This window comes from Ovis canadensis, chromosome 13 (genome assembly GCF_042477335.2).
Source record: "Ovis canadensis isolate MfBH-ARS-UI-01 breed Bighorn chromosome 13, ARS-UI_OviCan_v2, whole genome shotgun sequence".
Classification (NCBI taxonomy): Eukaryota; Metazoa; Chordata; class Mammalia; order Artiodactyla; family Bovidae; genus Ovis; species Ovis canadensis.
Genome location: NC_091257.1, coordinates 18,286,000 through 18,301,550, shown reverse-complemented (window position 1 = coordinate 18,301,550; position 15,551 = coordinate 18,286,000). Strand labels below are relative to the sequence as shown.

Sequence of the window (15,551 nt, the reverse complement as noted above, 5' to 3'; positions counted from 1 at the left end):
TTGAATTATAGAAAAATTAGATCTTCTAATTAGTGAAATATTCTGATTTTGTAAGCATGGTAGATTGATTGCACAAATATCTGTAATTCTTCACCTTTCAAATAGAAGGGGAAAAAGTGGAAGCAGTGACAGATTTTCTTTTCTCGAGCTCCAGAATCACTGCAGACAGTGATTGCAGCCATGAAATTAAAAGACACTTGCTCCTTGAAGGAAAGTTATGACAAACCTAGACAACAAACTGACATCACTTTGCTTACAAGGTCCATATAGCCAAAGCTATTGTTTTTCCAGTAGTCATGTACAGATATGAGAGTTGGGCTTTATGGATCATAAAGTTGGACTAACTCCATATGACAGGTGGACCATGCTAAAAAATTGATGGTTTCAAATTGTGGTGGTGGAGAAGACTTTCGAGAGTCCCTTGAACAGCAAAGAGATCAATCCAGTCAATCCTAAAGGAAATCAACCCTGAATATTCATTGGAAGGACATAAGCTGAAGCTCTAATACTTGGGCCATCTGATGCACAGAGCTGACTCATTGGAAAAAACCCTGATGGTAGGAAAGACTGAAGGCAATAGGAGAAGGGGGTGACAGAGGAAGAGGTGGTTAAATAGTACCACTGACTCAATGGACATGAATTTGAGCAAACACTGGGAGACAGTAGAGGAAAGAGGAGCCTGGCATGCTATAGTCCATGGAGTTGCAAAGAGTCAGACATGACTCAGCAACTGAATAACAACAACCATATAAGAATTATCAGCTTTCAAGAAATTAGAACTTAACTAAAAATAGCATTTTTAAGAAGAAACTGTCATATTCTAGGTAGGGAAAATAATCTCAACAGGAAAGCATTGTTTTGCTCTTCTAAGTTTACATATGCACCATTGGAAATAGCAGACAGGAAAAGATGAGTTGCCCTGATATGGAAGGAGGAAATTTGTTTTAGGCTTAGAGAGAAGTTAACAAGACTAGCTCCTGGGGACTCTTTACCTCTCTCAGTGTCTATGCAGAGAGCTCTGTATTTTCCTTCTCTTTAATATATCCTATCACTTGCTACCATGAAAAAAAAAAAAAGACTAGCTTCTATAAGGGCAAGAATAGAAAGAAGTCAGAATGATGAGTGTCCAAGTTGGGATTCCAAAAAAGGACAGGGTTGTTTAAGATGTAATTTTTAGTCATTTTCTGTGGGTTGTAAAATGTAACACTTTCACCCTCACAACTTATGGTCCCTATGAACTTTCAGTAAAATCTGTAATACTTACTCATGCATTTATGTAACTGGACAGTATATAATTAATTTGAAGCTGTTGCAAATTTTGAATCGAGGTTATTAGTGGTGGGAAGAGCATCACTAAAGGACCCAGAAATCAGATGCAGTGGTACCCATCAAAGTGAAATTCCCCAAAACATACTGACATTAGGAGAGAATTATGAACAAATAGTTTGTGACTTTGAACAAATTTTACCCAGACCATTAAATGAAGGGAGCCCAACCAACATCTGTTATATAAAGCAGCATACAAGGAGGTGGGGTACAACAGAAAATATTTAGAAGTTAAACACACCTAACATCCCACTCATAGGTATTTACCCAAATGAAATGAAAACCTGTCTTCACAAAAAAACCTGTAGTTGGATGTTCAAAAGATATTAAACTCATAGTCATCCCAGACTGAAAAACACTCAAATATCCATCACCTGGAGTGCTGATAAACCAACTGCAGTATATCCATAAAATGGAATACTATCCATCAGTAAAAGGAATGAACTGTTGAAACATGCAACCACATAGATGCATCTTTAACGTATTAAGTTAAAGAGGCCAGATCAGAACATAGGATTCCATTTATATAACACTTTTGCAAAAATAAAACTATGGACAGAAAATAGATCCATGTCTGCTAGGATCTGGGGATGTGTGTAGAGGTTGACTAGAAAGGGGGATAGAGGAATTATTTGAAGGACCCTACATCTTGACCCTGATGGCTACATGACTATATACACCTGTGAAAACTTGAAGAACTGTACACAAAAGAGGGAGAACTATACCTTAAATTTTAATGCAAAAAATGTGTTAGAATTGGGACCTTAGCTTGAAGGTCCCAATACTTTTGGAAAGCAGATGCTATTTTTATACAATTATCATTGACATAAGCAAACATGCACTGAAAATTTCTTGACGGTTATGGATCTGAATTGACAAAGCAAGAAGAGATTTCCAGACCAGGAAAGACTAAGGAATTGTAAAACTATTGGTTGAATTTAAACTGATTCTAAATGAAGGGTGGAAATTAGCATATGGGAAAAAGGAGAAAAGTAAGTAGAAAGCCAATATTTTATTCTGGTGATAGGAAGGTAGCCAGTGGGGCTGGAACAAGACACACACGATTGTGATGGTTATTAATGTTAACAGAAGCCAGTGCTGCAGGACACGTGGCCTTCTCCCTGGCCCAGCCCCTTTGTCTGAAGCCATTCTCCAGAACGGTCTCTGTGACACTGAGGACCCCAAACTAACTGCTTCTTTCCACATTAAATAATTCAAAATTGACTTGATTTGGAGACCTCAGTTTGCAAAGATTACATGGGAAACTTGCTTCAAAATCAGAATTCAAAGAGACAAAATTTGAGACTTTGGGAATGAAGACTTGTTTTACATTGAGATTTCCCTCCAAATGATAAAAGAATAAAAGTGAGAGGAAGAGAATTAAGAAGTCAAAATGGTTTGAGTTTTCTTAGCCTGAGACAACCATCAGTTGCAAAGGGGAAAAAATACATGTTTCAGCTAACATTTATTTCTAGAGAATATGTTTATTTATATTGAAGAATTCCAGGTGACAGAATGAAATCCTATATGGAAAGATAGGATGTTTTCATTTTTTTAACTCTTTATTTGTTATAATAATTATCTGTCTCTAATCAGCATAATTTTGCATTCCCCCTAGTTTACAGATTAATTTATTAAGACTGTTCTTATCCTGGGCTTATAATATGAGCTAGGAATTACCCAGTATATCTCAAACTTTAAATGGTTTGAATAGCTCTTCTAATCAGCTTCATAGTAAAGATCTGTGCAAAGCAAAGCTGGCTATTGCTCTTTGAAAGTATTTTCTCAGTTTGGGTGTGCCCCCATGAGCTTTGGTGAGATGCTTTCCTGTAATGCTAAGAGGCAGTATCATTTTCTGGGGATGTCTGGATTTGGTAACTTGAAGGAAAAAATGGCCCCAATGTTGCATCATATGACTTTTATTCTCATTAAATTCTGAGGGCCAAAAATCACACAAAGAAAGCTGCATGGAAATCAGACAATTTATAAAAAGCAAAGATAAATACAGCCTTATTAGCCATTTTTACTACTAATTTTTAAAAATTTAGCAGTTTCTTTTGAACCAAGGAGTGGCCAAAATAAATGCACATTATCCTGGGATTTGTATTTTAGGTCTGTTTGGTAAGGTTCTGAGCCATATTTTGTTAGGCTGAAATTTAGCAGTAGCATCATTCAATAACATCTATTGCAAACTGGAGACACAGTGTTATAATAGGCAAAGACTGTGTGTGGAATGGGCAGGCCCTAGGAATGGTATTGAGGTTAACTAACTTGAAAGATTTGATGATTATCAGACAGACAAATCTCAGAAGATTTCGTAGGCAAGTTTTTAGGCCTCAAGGATATTCTATGATGATTATCTTGAAAATTATTGTTGACAACATTTGGAATGAGGGTTTTAGGGAACAATCTAGCAGAATTTTCCTTCGTACATCATGCTTTTTTCACTTACAAGAGCACTTCAACTTGTAAAATATTCTAACAATATAAAAATATGCAGAGAAAAAATCAAAGTCTCCTCTCCAAACCCACTATTCTGACGTAACCATTGGTAACAGGGTAAGGTGCTTTCTTCCAGAACCTTTCACACACATGCACACATTCACAACAAATCACCAGTGTAGACATTATTGAGATTTTTTTTTTGGTAGAGATATGGGGATAGATAGGCTACATGCATGTTTTCTTTTTCAAAAACAATATCTCACTATAGTTCTGCAACTTGCTTTTACATTTACTAATGTTCATGGGATTCCCTGGTGGCTCACAGGTTCAAGAGTCTGCCTCCAATGCGGGAGACCTGGGTTCGATCCCTGGGTCGGGAAGATCCCCTGGAAAAGGAAATGGCAATCCACTCTAGTACTATTGCCTGGAAAATCCCATGGATGGAGGAGCTTGGTAGGCTACAGTGCATGGGGTGGCAAAGAGTTGGACACTACTGAGCGACTTCACTCATAAGACTTCCCTGGTGGCTCAGATGGTAAAGTGTCTGTCTACAATGTGGGAGATTCGGGTTCGATCCCTGGATGGGGAAGATCCCCTGGAGAAGGAAATGGCAATCCACTCTAGTACTATTGCCTGGAAAATCCCAAGGACAGAGGAGCCTGGTAGGCAACAGTCCATGGGGTTGCAAAGAGTCAGACACGACTGAGTGACTTCACTTAATGTTCACGGACCTTTATCATGTCAGTCTTTATAAAATAGTTGTCAAAAAAATCTGTATAAAATTCCATAACATGATTGTACAATTTAAATACTGCCTTTTCAATGAATGCTTCAGTTCAGTTCAGTCGCGCAGTCGTGTCCGACACCATGAATTGCAGCACGGCAGGCCTCCCTGTCCATCACCAACTCCCGGAGTTCACTCAGACTCACGTCCATCGAGTCAGTGATGCCATCCAGCCATCTCATCCTCGGTCGTCCCCTTCTCCTCCTGCCCACAATCCCTCCCAGCATCAGAGTCTTTTCCAATGAGTCAACTCTTTGCACAAGGTGGAAAAAGTACTGGAGCTTCAGCTCTACCATCATTCCTACCAAAGAAATCCCAGGGTTGATCTCCTTCAGAATGGACTGGATGGATCTCCTTGCAGTCCAAGGGACCCTCAAGAGTCCTCTCCAACACCACAGTTCAAAAGCATCACTTCTTTGGCGCTCTGCCTTCTTCACAGTCCAACTCTCACATCCATACATGACCACAGGAAAAACCATAGCCTTGACTAGACGGACCTTATTCGGCAAAGTAATGTCTCTGCTTTTGAACATGCTATCTAGGTTGATCATAACTTTTCTTCCAAGGAGTAAGCGTCTTTTAATTTCATGGCTGCAATCACCATCTGCAGTGATTTTGGAGCCCCCCAAAATAAAGTCTGCATCTGTTTCCACTGTTTCCCCATCTATTTGCCATGAAGTGATGGGACCAGATACCATGATCTTCGTTTTCTGAATGTTGAGCCAACTTTTTCACTCTCCTCTTTTACTTTCATCAAGAGGCTTTTGAGTTCCTCTTCACTTTCTGCCATAAGGGTGGTGTCATCTGCATATCTGAGATTATTGATATTTCTCCCAGCAATCTTGATTCCAGCTTGTGTTTCTTCCAGTCCAGCATTTCTCATGATATACTCTGCATAGAAGTTAAATAAGCAGGGTGACAATATACAGCCTTGGCGTACTCCTTTTCCTATTTAGAACCAGTCTGTTGTTCCATGTCCAGTTCTAACTGCTGTTTCCTGACCTGACCTGCATACAGATTTCTCAAGAGTGAGGTCAGGTGGTCTTGTATTCCCATGTCTTTCAGAATTTTCTACAGTTTATTGTGATCCCCACAGTCAAAGGCTTTGGCATAGTCAATAAAGCAGAAATAGATGTTTTTCTGGAACTCTCTTTGCTTTTTCCATAATCCAGTGGATGTTGGCAATTTGATCTCTGGTTCCTCTGCCTTTTCTAAAACCAGCTTGAATATCAGGAAGTTCATGGTTCACGTATTGCTGAAGTCTGGCTTGGAGAATTTTGAGCATTACTTTACTAGCTTAAGTTATTTCTAATTGTTTGATATCAAACCATAATACAATAAGCTCTTTACACATATCTCTTTGTGCAAATTTAAGTATTCCTGAAGGGCAGATTGCTAGATTAAGTGCTGTTTGGTCAAAGGATTGTAAGTATTAATTGAAAATAATTTAAAAGGGCAGGGAAATCTGAATAACCTTACTTTCCCAATACAGGTCAATAGGTCAATGAGAGCTTCTTCTTGCTGTATATATTAGAGATAACTTATTATTTTAGCCACTTTGAACTTCAGCTCTAACTATACAAAATTTAACTATATAATGTTCTTCCTTGATTGCTAATGAAGAGGAACATTCTATTATAGCGTATAAATTTTTAAAATTTTGTTTTCTATGAATTATTTTTGGTAATCAGTTCATCATTCTTTCCTTATTGATTCATAGGAACTCTTTGCATATTAGAGATTGTGGTCAGTTGACTCAACTTTCATCATAACCCACTTTCTTTTTTTTTTTTTTTGATTGACTTATTGATCTTATTTATATATTTTTTTTTTAGTTTTTTATTTTTTAAATTTTAAAATCTTTAATTCTTACATGCATTCCCAAACATGAACCCCCCTCCCACCTCCCTCCCCATAACATCTTTCTGGGTCATCCCCATGCACCAGCCCCAAGCATGCTGCATCCTGCGTCAGACATAGACTGGCGATTCAATTCACATGATAGTATACATGTTAGAATGTCATTCTCCCAAATCATCCCACCCTCTCCCTCTCCCTCTGAGTCCAAAAGTCCGTTATACACATCTGTGTCTCTTTCCCTGTCTTGCATACAGGGTCGTCATTGCCATCTTCCTAAATTCCATATATATGTGTTAGTATACTGTATTGGTGTTTTTCTTTCTGGCTTACTTCACTCTGTATAGTCGGCTCCAGTTTCATCCATCTCATCAGAACTGATTCAAATGAATTCTTTTTAACAGCTGAGTAATATTCCATTGTGTATATGTACCACAGCTTTCTTATCCATTCATCTGCTGATGGACATCTAGGTTGTTTCCATGTCCTGGCTATTATAAACAGTGCTGCGATGAACATTGGGGTACATGTGTCTCTTTCAATTCTGGTTTCCTCGGTGTGTATGCCCAGAAGTGGGATTGCTGGGTCATAAGGTAGTTCTATTTGCAATTTTTTAAGGAATCTCCACACTGTTCTCCATAGTGGCTGTACTAGTTTGCATTCCCACCAACAGTGTAGGAGGCATAACCCACTTTCTGCATGCAAAAGGGGGAAGATAAACACAGGTTTCCCAGATTTTTCTGAATCTTGAGTACTGACCATCATTTAGGAGCTACCAATCAGATGTACTTACAGGGTACATTGTCCACAAGAGAAGAGGAGGCAGGGCCCAGAACACATTTCACAGATGTCACTTGTGGAGGTGGAATGGTTTTGGAATCAGTGGCTGTGGTTCAACTGTCTAATGTGTATGCATTCTTTTGATTCATCTGCTTCCTTTATTAATGAAGACAATTATTTTCATTTAGCATGGATTTCTGTCTTCAGTAGCAATATATTCAGTTTGTTAGCTTCCTGCACAGAGGCAGCTTTCCAGATTATACCTAGGGGAGATTAGTACTGAACTGGACTTTTTTTTTTTTTTAGTTTGTTTTTTATTGAGGTAACTTTACGTTATAACATTGTGTCTTTAATGTGTACATTGTATAATATTTCTATATAGGCAGTTTCCATCCATTACCATACAGTTGATCCCCTTCTACTCATTTCCCCCTCCCCAGTGACCTTTCTCCTATGGTAATCACCACTCTGTCCTCTGTATCTACGTGTTTGGTTGTTGTTATTGTTTGTTTGTTTGCTTTTTTAGATTCCACATGTATGTGAAATCATATGGCATTTGCTTTTCTCCATCTGACTTATTTTACTTATTATAATACCCTCAAAGTCCAGCCATGTTGTCTCAAATTATAAGACTTCATTTTTACGGCTGAGTGGTATTCCATTGTGTATATGTACTACATCCTCTTCATCCGTTCATCTATCTACAGGCATTAGTTTGTTTCCATATCTTTAAAATAATTACTTATTGATTTATTTGATCCATTTTTGGCTGTGCTGTGTCTTCATTATTTTGTGTGGGCTTGCTCCAGCTGAGGCCAGCGGAGTCTCCTCCTCGTTGTGGTGTGTGGGATTCTCACTGCAGAGACTTCTCTTCTGGAGCACAGGCTCTAGGCTGACAGACCTCAGTAGCTGCAGCACGTGGGCGCTAGAGTGTGGCCTCAGCAGTTGTGGTGCGTAAGTTGAGTCACTGCGCGGCACGTGGACTCTTCTTGGACCAGGGATGGAACCTGCGTCCCCTGCACTGGTAGGTGGCTTCTTATCCACTGTGCCACCAGGGAGGTCCTGTTCCATATCTTGACAGTTGTAAATAATGCTGCAGTGAACATAGGGGTGCATATATCTTTTCAAATTAGTATTTTCATTTTTTTTGATAAATACCCAGACGTGGGATTGCCAGATAATATGGTAGTCCTTTTCCAAATTACTCAAGAAATTCATTTTGTTGATGCTTTCCTTTGCAGTGCAGAAGCATTTTAGTTTGATGCAGTACCATTTCTTTATTTCTGCTTTTGTTTCCCTTGCCTGACGAGACACATCCAGAAGGATATTGCTAAGACTGATGTCAAAGAACTCAGTCCCTATATTTTCTTCTAAGGTTTTATGTTTCAATTCTTTAATCCATTTTACGTTGATTTTTCTGTGTAATGTGAGATGGGGATCTTGTTTCACTTTTTTGCATGTGGTTGTCCAGCTTTCCCAATACCATTTATTTGAAAAGACTATTCTTTCTCTACTGTATGTTCTTTGCTCCTTTATTGTAAATTTATTGTCCATATATGTGTGGGTTTATCTCTGGGCTCTCAACTCTGTTCCACTGATTTGTGACTCCGTTTTTCTCCCAACTTAATATTCTTTCGATTAGTGACTGTATACTCAGTTGTGTCCAAGTGTTTGTGACCCTATGGACTATAGCCCACCAGGCTCCTCTGTCCATGGAGTTTTTTTCCTCAGGATTGCTTTGGCTAGATTTTCTGTGGCTATATATAAATTTTAGAATTTTTTGTTCTATTTCTGTGAAAAAAACGTCCTTGAGATTTTAACAGGGATTTTATTGATATGTAGATTGGTTTAGGTAATATGGACATTTTAACAATATCATGCCTTCCAATCTATGATCATAGAATATTTTTCCATTATTTGTGTCATCTTCAATTTCTTTCAACAATATGTTACAGTTTCAGTGTATAGGTCTTTCATCCCCTTGGATAAATTTATTCCTAGGTATTTTTTCTTTAAATGACAATTATAAATGGGATTGATTTTCTTAATATCTCTTTCTGCTAGTTCATTGTCAGCATATAGAAAATGCAACAAATGTTTGTGTATATATTTTGTAATGCATCTTTACCATAGTTGTTTATTATTTCTAGTAGTTTTTTGTGGAGTCTTTGAAGTTTTGCTTTTTTCTTTGCAATTTGGATGCCTTTTATGTCTTTTTCTTGCCTAATTGTTCTGGCTAAAACTTCCAGTACTATATTGGATAAGAGTGATGAGAGTGGGCATCCTTGTCTTGTTCCTGATTTTGGAGGGATAGGTTTCAGCTTTTTTATCATGAGAATAATGTCTTATGTTGAAGTACATAATTTTTATATCCATTTTGTCAAGAGTTTTTTAAAATTGTGTTTAATTTTGTTAAATGCTATTTCTGAGATGATCATATTATTTTTATTCTTCATTTTGTTAATGTAGTGTATCATGTAGATTTGTGGATGTTGAACCATCTTTGTATTCCTGCAATAAATCTCACTTGACCATGGTGCATGATCCTTTTAATGTGTTGTTGTATTCTGTTTGCTAATGTTTTTTGGTGGAGGTGGTGATGGTGGTGGTTTAGTCACTAAGTCATGTCTGACTCTTGCGACCCCATGAGCTGTAGCCTGCCAGGTTCCTCTGTCCATGGGATTCTCTAGGCAAGAATACTGGAATGGGTTGCTATTTCCTTCTCCAGGGGGTGGGTGAGGAGGGCTGCATTTATATTCATCAGAGATATTGGCTTATAATTTTCCTTTACTGTGTTATCTTTGTCTGGTTTTGATGTGAAGGTAATGTTGTCCTCATAAAATGAATTTGGAAGCATTCCTTCCTCTTTAAATTTTGGAAGAATTTGAGAAGGATAATCATTAAGTCTCCTTTGTATGTTTTGTCTTCTTTTTTGGGGAAATTTTTGATTACTCTAAGTAAGAGAGACTTCTCTTTTCTCTGTTAGTCTAACTAAAGGTTTGTCAATTTTTCTTTTCAAAGAGCCAGCTCATATTTTGATGGATCTTTTCTATTTCATTTATTTTCACTATGATTTTTATTATTTTCTTCCTTCAACTCTTTTCAGGCTTTGTTCTTTTTCTAGTTATTTTAGGTGAAAGGCTAACTGTTTATTTGAGAATTTTCTTTTCCTGAGGTAGGCCTGTATAACTACAAGTTTCTCTCATTGAGTTTCTCCACGACACCTATTTTGAATTTTCTATCAGATTGCAATATTCCATCCCTTTAACTTTGGTTTCTGGAGAATTGCCATTTTCTTTTGTGTTACAGAATTACTGTGATCTTTCATGTTGTTTGTTGAGTTTTTCTTTTACTGGTGCATTTCAAGTAGCAAATATCTTTCTTCTTTAGGCAAAACTTTTTAATTTTTTAAAAACTTGTTTCTAAAGATTTAACAGTCTTCTCTGATGGCTCAGATAAACAGGTTAGAAACTAGAGACCTTTCTTTTGTTTTACAGTAGGTGGCATTATAGCACAACTTTTTGGTTTCTTTTAACCAAGAGCCCTCTGGTTACATTTGAAAGTTCACATTTTCCACCTTCTACCACCTCTGTCTACCAACTTTACCTTCGTTATCACTGCTAGTGCCTCCAGAGTTATTGAAACCTTGCTGCTGACTGTCCAGCCTCAGTGGTGCCTGGGGCACCAGAATAGTGGACTTTTCTGCCAGCTCAGGGTCTCCCTAGTCACAGCCTCCACTACTGCAGGGGGCAATGCAGGATGAAGGGGCAACCAGGGATATGTGGGCACCTCTTCCATGCCTGGTGTTTTCAGGTGCATGGATTCTGCTGCTGCGGGCAGAGGTCGACGGGCCTAATGGGTGCCCATGTGACTGGAGGGAGAGTGCAGCAGGTCCACGGCCAGTGCTGCCTGGTTACCTGTGGCAGCAAGAAGACTAGGGTCACATGCACCACTTCCTCTCTGCTTCCAAGTTCTCTGGGGCTACAAGCTGCAGTTGGGGGATCCAGAATTAAAGGCACGGCCTTCACTGTCCCCCTGATTCAGCCTCCTGTCTATTCCAGCCCACCAGCCTTCAGAAACACAGATTTGAGGAACTCTCCAGCATCCTGGTATGTAGGGCAGAGGCATGTTTTTAGCTGTGGCTATTTTACTGGTTGTAGATTGAAGGAGAGGGACAAAGGGCGCATCTCACTCCACCATGATGCTGATGCCCCCTGGAAATAACGTCTACTCTTCTAGTCCCTAACTGAGTTTCTTTATATCCTGTTCCACATATTAGATTATTTTTTCAGCCTAAACTAGCCTGTGCGAATTTATTGTCTGCAACTGAAACCTGAATATTCAGAAATAGTATCTGCTTTTAATTTTTCTGTATGTTCTATATTTTCTTCCAGTCTGGCAACATCTTGTAAGTTTATATTTATGGAAGATTAAAAACATTTTCATAAAACCAAATCTGGCTATCTTTATCTTTGTGAATTTTGAGTTTGGAGTCTTGCCCAGGGAGAACTTCCTAACCTCAAGCATATTCTGCTTTATTTCCTTATACTTCTAGAAATTCATTCCACCTAGATTTTATACTCTATGGTATATATAGGAAACTAATTTTACTTTATTTTCCAAAATGAATGGAATATTGGTTCAACAATAATTTATTTAATAGTCTAATTTTTCTCCCAGTGAATTGAAATGTCACTTCTAAAGTGTAATACTTTCTTATTTACTGTGAATCTGTTTTTCTTTTTTTGATGATTTTTTATTTTTTAAATTATGAAAGCAATAACACATATCAATAACCTCAGATACACAGATGACACCACCCTTATGGCAGAAAGCAAAGAACTAAAGAGCCTCTTGATGAAAGTGAAAGAGGAGAGTGAAAAAGTTGGCTTAAAGCTCAGCATTCAGAAAGCTAAGATCATGGCATTCAGTCCCATCACTTCATGGCAAATAGATGGGGAAATAGTGGAAACAGATGCAGACTTTATTTTGGGGGCTCCAAAATCACTGCAGACAGTGACTGCAGCCATGAAATTAAAAGACGCTTGCTCCTTGGAAGAAAAGTTATAACCAAGCTAGACAGCATATTAAAAAGCAGGGATATTACTTTACCAACAAAGGTCTGTCTAGTCAAAGCTATGATTTTTCCTGTAGTCACGTATGGATGTGAGAGTTGGACTATAAAAAAAGCTGAGTTTGGAAGAATTGATGCTTTTAAACTGTGGTGTTGGAAAAGATTCTTGAGAGGCCCTTGGACAGCAAGAAGATCCAATCAGTCCATCTTAAAGGAAATTAGTCCTGAATATTCATTGGAAAGACTGATGGTGAAACTGAAACTCCAATACTTTGGTCACGTGATACAAAGAAATGACTCATTTATAAAGACTCTGGTGCTGGGAAAGATTGAGGCAGGAGGAGAAGGGGACAACAGAGGATAAGATGGTTGGATGGCATCACTGACACGATGGACATGAGTTTGAGAAGGCTCCAACAGTTGGGATGGACAGGGAAGCCTGGCATGCTGCAGTCCTTGGGGTTGCAGAGTTGGACACGACTGAGCGACTGAACTGAACTGAACAACACATTTCTAAATGTGTTCTCTAGAAGACTTGGAAATCATGAATCTATTTCTCAATTCTGTTCCATTAGTTATTTTTTTCCTATACCTGCTCAAACATTACAGCATTTTATAATTTTAAAAATCTAATTTTAATTTAATAATAATCATAAATAATAACCATAAACTTAAGTAACTAGTCAGGTAACTAGACTAACAAGAAGCAGAACTGCAGTGTCTGAAAACTCTTTGAGATCAATTTCATATTTTATTCATATTAGTATTTAAGAAGACTACAGTGATGCCTGGCATATGACTAGTTTTTGAGTGAACAAATCAAACAATTCATCTCTTTTATATAAAATTCACAAAAATTTTAAAACTAACAATCTGATTATTGTTAAGGACTCTATTTTGAAGCATATTTTATACCAAGTGATTGTTCAAATCATACCAAGTGCTTACAATCTTTTGTTCAATCATACTACATGTTAAAAAAGCAGAGTTTAGAAAATCTTTACATATAAATTTTTATGAATGTCTTTGATCATAAAACCACAAAGACTCAATAATAGAACAGACTAAGCATCTATCAAGGAAAATTAAAATAATAATCTGTTAGAATCCTCAAATTTTGAAATATCGGGCCATTACCAAAACTTTTGAAGACAATTCAGTAGTGGTAATGACTATAATATTGGGGTTAGGTTAAAAAAGAAAAAAAAAAAGAATATATTATAGTATATTTTATATAATATAAAACTAGAATAATATATTATTAGAATATATTATTAATATAAATTAATATATTAATTTAAGGAGAAATTACTGAAAAATGTACATATATGAGAAAGCATTAGAAAAGAAAATCAGAAAATAATGGATTGTTTTATTCTGGAGGTGATGGAACTATATGTAATATTTTAATAATTTTTATTGGAATATAGTTGATTTACAAGGTTGTGTTATTTTATTTTTTATTGATCCTATCTTAATAGCACTTATACCAAAAAAAAATTTTAAGCATTTTCAAGGACATTGGCTAAAGAAAAAACAAAAATGCTATAGAATGATAGATAATCTGATAGTCTGAGTTTCATAGAAAGTAAAGCCTGAGACAAAACTAATGTGCTAGAATCTTTCTCCATGCCTTCAACCTGGGCTCAGCTTGTAACTGCATTAGCCTAAAGAATGTGACAAAAGCAATTTTGTACCAGTTTAGACTGCAAGAGGTCTTGCCTGCTGTCTCTCTCTCTCTCTAGACCCCTGCCTCTTTATGTGAGCAGACCAGGGCTAGCCTCGTGTCTGAGGGCCCAACTGTCCCGATTCTGTACCAGCCAACAGCTAAACAAGCACAAGGAGCAGCATCGCCCCCTTGATCTCCTGCTGACTGCACATATACAAGGGCGCCCTGTCAGGACTAGACTAGCGTTCCAAGTCAGCCTAGCCTCAACTACTGACCTATTGAATCAAGGGCTAAGTACGTAACTGTTGTTTTAATCTGCTAAGCTTTAGTGTAGCTTTTATTCAGCAATAAATATCTATGTTCAGTTCAGTTCAGTTGCTCAGTCGTGTCTGACTCTTTGCGACCCCATGAATCACAGCACGCCAGGCCTCCCTGTCCATCATCAACTGCCAGAGTTCACTCAAACTCACGTCCATTGAGTCGGTCATGCCATCCAGTCATCTTATCCTCTCTCGTCCCCTTTTCTTCCTGACCCCAATCCCTCCCAGCATCAAAGTCTTTTCTGATGAGTCAACTCTTTGTATGAGGTGGAAAAAGTACTGGAGTTTCAGCTTTAGCATCATTCCTTCCAAAAAGAACACCCAGGGCTGATCTCCTTTAGGATGGACTGGTTGGATATCCTTGCAGTCCAAGGGACTCTCAGGAGTCTTCTCCAACACCACAGTTCAAAAGCATCAATTCTTCGGTGCTCAGCTTTCTTCACAGTCCAACTCTCACATCCATACATGACCACAGGAAAAACCATAGCCTTGACTAGACAGACCTTAGTCTGCAAAGTAATGTCTCTGTTTTTCAATATGCTATCTAGGTTGGTCATAAGTTTTCTTCCAAGGAGTAAGCATCTTTTAATTTCGTGGCTGAAGTCATCATCTGCAGTGATTTTGGAGCCCCCCCCCCCCCAGAATAAAGTCTGACACTGTTTCCCCTGTTTCCCATCTATTTCCCATGAAGTGATGGGACCAGATGCCATGAGCTTCATTTTCTGAATGTTGAGCTTTAAGCCAACTTTTTCACTCTCCTCTTTCACTTTCATCAAGAGTCTTTTTAGTTCCTCTTCACTTTCTGCCATAATGGTGATGTCACCTGAATATCTGAGGTTATTGATATTTCTCCTGGCAATCTTGATTCCAGCTTGTGTTTCTTCCAGTCCAGTGTTTCTCATGATGTTCTCTGCATAGAAGTTAAATAAGCAGGGTGACAATATACAGCCTTGACATACTCCTTTTCCTATTTGGAACCAGTCTCTTGTTCCATGTCCAGTTCTAACTGTTGCTTCCTGACCTGCATATAGGTTTCTCAAGAGGCAAGTCAAGTGGTCTGGTATTCCCATCTCTTTCAGAATTTTCCACAGTTTATTGTGATCCCCACAGTCAAAGGCTTTGGCATAGTCAATAAAGCAGAAATAGATGTTTTTTTGGAACTCTTTTGCTTTTTCGATTATCCAGCAGATGTTGGCAATTTGATCTCTGGTTCCTCTGCCTTTTCTAAAACCAGCTTGAACATCTGGAAGTTCACGGTTCATGTATTATGTAGCAGTAACTGGTAAGAGTGAGCCT

The 15,551-nt window shown here is 38.0% G+C and overlaps 1 pseudogene; it reads left to right on the top strand.

Moving 5' to 3' along the window:
• LOC138417270 (poly(A) polymerase alpha pseudogene) overlaps nt 1–15,551 on the top strand; it is a 52,430-nt pseudogene that overhangs the window by 35,973 nt on the left and 906 nt on the right.